A 6,783-nucleotide genomic window follows, 5' to 3' on the forward strand; every position below is an offset into this window, starting at 1 on the left:
ACAAGCTCGATATCGGCATCGCCCTTAGAAAATGAGGACCTACCTTACTTGGGTGATCAAAAGATCCATGTCTTCTTCAAGTCTCCTTTCTAAAACACTTCAACGACCGAAACCTAAAATGTTGGGGAAAAAGGAAGAAATGGGGTTCGTACTCCACTTGTACTAAGTATGAGACCATATGCAGATATATGATCAAATCATGCTAAAAAGGAAGTTTTATTAAAACATGCTATTATATCCTTTGAAAAACCTTATACATCATCAAGGAAAACATACAACTCAAGAAGGCATATTCATCAAGTCACAACAAATAACATACTTGTCAACATACTTTAAACCATAATCCAATATAACCCTACCATCAAGTAATTAAATCACAAGCATGGATAAGAGTTCAACATATGATAATAAAGCAAAACTACTACCCATGAACCCCTATCAAGTGTACAAGTGCAATGACCAAGCAAAGCCCCATAACTCTACTCAATCAAGTAACTCAATAAGAACCATGACTAAAATCCTACTTCACATAACATAACCTTTTGAGGATATACAACATTATACTTTTAATAACATATACCAATTACATGTTCTTAAGAGTATCAATCACAATATAGTATCATTTACATGTAAAGTCATCATATTATCATCTTTTGCATTCATTATCGTATACATACATGATATCAACCTTCTAAAGCTTTCATCAAGGTAAACTAGTGAAAGTCATAGGTAGAGTCCCATACCCCTACCTAGGCTACGTCAAACCTCTCAAGTCACCTTAGTTAGTTTATCCTTCATTTGTTCATTTTAATTTAGGAACACTTGCCTTAACCAACATAGACCAGAAGATCTAAGTGTGGAATCCGGTGTTGTAAAACCTTACACCGATGGAAGATGGTCTACCGACCAAAGTAAAACCAAACATAAACAGAGCTTTCTAGGTGGATCCACTAGCTAGTCTTCCTATGGGGGAACATAGTTCAAGAACTAAGAGATAGATATACTCCCTCTATATACCACTTGGAAATTGGGGCCTCCACTCATGGGAATCCATTGGATGAGTATCCCTCTTTGGGGATTCAACACCACATGCAGAACTATAGGGTGAATCTTCCTCTATGGGAAGTCATCACCTCCCATTGTCAAGTTCACTCAGTGCTAAGATAAGTCCCATTATTGAAATGTCTTTTAATGTATTTATTAATCATCATAACTTATTGTGGGTCATAGGGTCTAACCCTTATATAGTCATAATAATCATAGCTCAATAATAATTGTATGAGTATAGTCCTTACATCACAATTCACATAAATGAGGTTAACACATTTTTATTTTTTTATTCATAATAAGGCACATTGATAATCATCATCATCCTTACAAGATTTACATCTTAATCAACCTCACAATCATAATCAAGACATTTCAATTCAATATCATACCACCCTATCTATAATAATACAAAGTATACTCCAATACAACATCATGACTTAATCACAATTAACCACAATTTGAAGTAAAGGATATAGATCATAAGACTTACCAAGTCTCCTTCCTAGTTCATCATCAAGGTCTTACCATAAACCCTCAATTAAACCCGATTTCGGTATACATCATCATAAACAAATAATCAACATGATAAATAGACTAGAAGAATCACTACATCACAATTCAATACTAGATCATAGCTTAAGATAAAATACTTAGGTCAATTCACTTCCTAACCTATATCATCTTCTCAAGAACTAACACGAAAGACTACAATTCACACTAATTTGTTCATTATTAATATAACAACATCATATAATAGTAATTCAATCAATAACCAAGTTAATTGAACCATATACAACCTAATTTATATCAAAATCAAACCTAGGGTTAAGGGTCAAAGGTCATCTTCCACAAAGTAAACTAAAACATCAAGATATATAAAAAATTAGGTTAGAATACATTTTAATCAATTCATATTATTAAATAGAAACCATATCTACCTTAGAAACTTCTTATTTTAACCTCCACTCTCTTTCACACTCCTCATAATGGTCGAGCTCAAAACCATTCATATTGTGCTTCTTTGGAACAGGAATTTGGAATGTGGTTTTTCTAGGAAGTAGTGGAGCAAAGGAAGGACTTGGGGCATTTTAAGTAGCTTGGTAATTTTGAGGGTAGGTTTGGGGGTTAGCATTTTGATTTTGGTGATGGATAAATGTTTGGGGATTGAATGTTTTTTTGTTTTGTGGATGTGGAGCGGTTTGGTAATGGGAATTTTGAGAGGGAAGTGGTATTTGGGGATTATTATTTTGAGGAGGGAGTGGGGTTTGGTATGAGGCCGATGCATATTTAGGATTTTGTAAGGTTAAGTCGATTATTTAGGTGTTTTTAGTAGGAGTGGATGGCGGAATATGAGCCTGTTCCATGTTTGAAGATGGAAAGTACAATGAAGGCCTTCCAACTGTCACAATATTGATAGTAAAACCTAGTGAAGGCAGATCCTGTCTCCTTTACATTTCGACCCTCATCTCGGCAATCTACTCCATAAGATGCATAATCAGTTCATTCTGATTTTCTATGTTGGGTTGAGCCACAACAAAGTCTGTAAGACTAATTTCTTCATTTTTGTCCCCCATTACTACTTTTCTCTTATCTGAACTTTTGTTGGGAAAGAAATCTATAGGCCCTTTAGATCTAGTGAAGTAGGGATGATTAGTTTGTAAGTACCTGTTGAAGAAGATAACTGAAAGGAAGATTTGTTAATTTTAGTTATGAATACATAATGCAAGATATCACACAATGAACAAATAAACACAAAAAAGTTATTTTGTTTGAGGACATGCTAACGCGCGAGTAAAGGGGAAACTTATTTTTTCTGAACAAACAGGAGTTTGCCCGTTTTAATTAGAATTATCTCAGAAAGGTAAAATCATGTTAAGCTAAGGTCATTTTTGCTTCATCTTTTTCGACGTCCCTTGATCTGAGACTCATATTCCCTTTTAGAATTAAAAGGGAGAGAGTGAAAATTTTGAAAGATAGGGGATGGGCCTTGAAAGGCTGCCGACGTATCTCAATAGGAGAATCAGGCCCTATGTAGTTCGAATACAAAAGAAATACTTGTTTTCATTCCTTTATTCTCCAATGATTACAGGGAAATTAAAAAACAAACAACAAAGATTTTAAGATAAAAAGGTGGCCCCATGTCAGCCCTTCTTCTTTTTGCTACTATATCAGTCACGAGGAACAAACTCGACTCGAATTTTCCCCATGATTAAAAGGGCTTCGACATCATAGCAAAAACTAAGGCATCTGCCAAGTTTATGATCTGATAAGCACAAGTTTTTCAGATTTCTACCCCAATGGGGTCGGGTTCTCTGTCCACGTCTTGGATAGAGGCCAAGACCCCATTCAGAACCATATCACTATAGATTTGCAACAATGGCTTCTTAAATGGTATGAAATAGCAACAGATAAATTTGGTGTGCTTAGTGACTAGATCGTTTGGTTCCAGCCTGTCATAGGCGAGGATGGTGTTCCAGCCCCACATATGCGGGATGTTCCTAGTGTCGATCAAGTTGCATATTCATTCTATAAGTTGCACACATTCCTCTATTGTGTGTCCCCGCTGGTTCTGGTGGAAGTCACACATCTTTTAAGAGTTTTCATTCCCGTATCCTAAAGTTATTCCCTCATGAGGTTTCAACTTAATATGCTCGTACAAGAGAGTGCACGACACAACCCTTCCTTCCACGCTATGTGTCAGCTCATCAGTCGAGAGAGTGATCCATTTGTCTCCTCCTTTTAGACGACCCTGGAAAGGAGGTGTGTAGATGATTTCATCGTCGATGTCTTCCCAAGTTTATCTGGGGTGAGTGTCTAGGGGACCAGTGTTACACACTTAATCAGAGATAGAGTATTTTTTGTGCATTATCTGAAGTTTGGCGATCATATCCCTGTGGAAAGATTTTTCTTTCCTCCACATTTCGGCCATTTATTCCTTCATGGCAGTAAATTCCTTCATCATCACCGCCAATTTCTCATCAAGTACTGCGTTTCTTGCTAGGACATTTGTGGCAACTAGATTTACCTCTGCTTCTCTTGCTTCTATTTCTCAAATATTCAGTCAGAATATCTCTAACTTCTCCCATAGATCCTCCATTTCTATCTAGATGTTTTTCGTTTTCTTCATCATAGCCGCCAAATCCTTATTCAGCGTCACAGTTGCCGCTTTTTATACTGTCTTGGACATTTCAACCTTCAGTCTTTCCTATCAAATTTCTCAAATTTCTTGCGTTATTTATTGCATTTTTATCTATAACTCCTCTCCAACAGGTTTCATGTTGATACTCTCACCTTTCTCCATAGCCGTGATTTTGCTTTTCCTGAGATAATAGAGTAATGTTTTAGGATTTGGATACTCGGAATTTGGTTTTTGGGTTAAGAAACTCAAGACTCGGAAATTTTTTGACAAGTTTTAATTTAGCACTACTTTTCATATGTTTATATGCGATGAATGATACGGAAGGGCTTGTACAAGCCCTCCGAGAGGTCAAGTACGCCGGTTGCATTCCGAGAATGTCATATCTTCTAGGGTGTGGTTTTGGGAAGTAACACATTAAGATGCATTCATACAAATCATACTATACATAAGCCTTCATTTCATAAAGGTGCTAATCTTATCCTTTCTTGGAGTTCACTTTTTCAATGAAACGGCAGGGTCCATAGTTTTCACATCCGGGTTTACCCCCTAGTTGTAACCGCCGCCGTCCCCTTTTTTGAGGACTAAGACTAGCCTCTAAATTTACATCATCACATTCATAACTCGAATTTAGTGGCAAATTTAAATTTTTTACTACTTCTACTTGGAGGTTTACATAGACCTCTACATACACATAATATATATATTAAGTATACATAGACCCTTCATATAGGAAGGTTACATATCTTTCTACATTTATTGCACATAAATATACGCATAATATATAACATAGTCTTAAGGATTGTCTCATATCATACCATCTAAAGATCATAGCAATTTGGGATTAGCCTAACATCAATGTAAAGAAGCAACATATAGGCTTATGCAAATCCTACTCAAATGAAAGTGGAATGAACATAAGAGTCTTAGAAAAACAAAGCACCTTCATAAGCAAGATATTGGCATCGCCCTCAGAATGTGAGGACCTACCCAATTGGATGGTAGAGCCTTCAATGACTGGAACCTAAAATGTTTGGGAAATAGGATGAAAATGGGATTAGTACTCCACATGTACTGAGTATGAGACCATATGCACATATATTTATAAAACATGCTAAGAAAAGGACAATTCTATAAGTACACATTTTTTCTTTAAAACTTATATGCATATTCTACAATACCAAACCAAACCATAATTCACATATACTAAGTCATAGATATGATAATCACAATACTGCAACACTAAGTCAAGTTAAACAAAACATTCCCACTATACATGTACAAGCATATTGAAGTAACTCTACATCCAAGTCCTATTAAACAATAAGCATGAATAAGAGTACATTTCATTATAGCAAAGCAAGACAATTACCCATGAAATGCTATAAATTCAACCAGTGGAATGACTAAGCAAAGACCCATAACCTTACTCAATCAAGTAAACTAACAAGAATCATGAACCCTACTTCATATAACATGACATTTTGATATACATTTAATCTTACTTTAACAAATAAACCAACACATACTCATCATTGAACTAGTAAACATATAGTATCAATAATGTCAAAGTCCTTCATATACATATCATAAATCATCATAGACATAAACATACATAGGAACATCCTCTTAAGACTCCCCTCAAGGATAACTAGTGCAATGCTTAGGTACAGTCTCATACCCCTACCTAGACTAAGCTAGACCCCTTAGGTTATCCTAGTTAGAATTCAATTTTTTTAATTTTTTTTACCATTTTGGGAACATGTTTCCTTAACCGACATAGACAACATGAGCTAGTTTGGAATCCAGTGTCATATAACCATATAATGAAAGCGGATTACTTTCACAGTTTGTAAGAAAACATGAAACATAGCAACTACGTGGATCCACTAACTAGTATTGCTATGGGGACAACATAGTTCAAGAACTAGAAGATATAGTTGGAATCCTCTTTATGCTCAATGTATTATAGTTTCCAATCTCAGGAGTACTTTTAATGCTCCTACCGTCCGTTTGTGGGAAGGGACATCCTAAATTTAGTTCACTCGGTGCTAAGCTAGAGTCCCTTTTTGAAATGTCTTTAAGCCTTTAAGTATCAAACATAGCTTAGTTCAAGTCAAAGGGTCTACCCCTTGTATAATCCTCATCATCAATAGCTCAACAAGAATTGTATGAGTATTAGTGCTTTCATTACGATTCATATAAGTGATGTTAGCACATTAGCATTTCATATCATAATAATGCACATTGATAGTCATCACCGTCCTTATAACACATACACCTTAATTAACCTCATAACATAGTCAAGACATTTCAATTCAACATCATACCATCCTATCATCCCTAACATAAGGCTTACTCTAATATAACATCATAACTTAACCACAAGTAATCACAACTAGAAATAAAGATAAATATCATAAGACTTACCAAGTCTCCAGCATAGTTCATCATTTAGGCCTTACCATAAACCCTCAATTCAATATAATTTAGATGTTTCACATTATAATCCAATATCAATATGATAACAATACTAGAAGATTTAGTATACCATAAATCAATACTAAATCAAAGCTTAAACCAAGATACTTTGGTCA

The sequence above is a fragment of the Solanum lycopersicum genome, chromosome 9 (genome assembly GCF_036512215.1).
Source record: "Solanum lycopersicum chromosome 9, SLM_r2.1".
In the NCBI taxonomy this organism is placed as follows: domain Eukaryota; kingdom Viridiplantae; phylum Streptophyta; class Magnoliopsida; order Solanales; family Solanaceae; genus Solanum; species Solanum lycopersicum.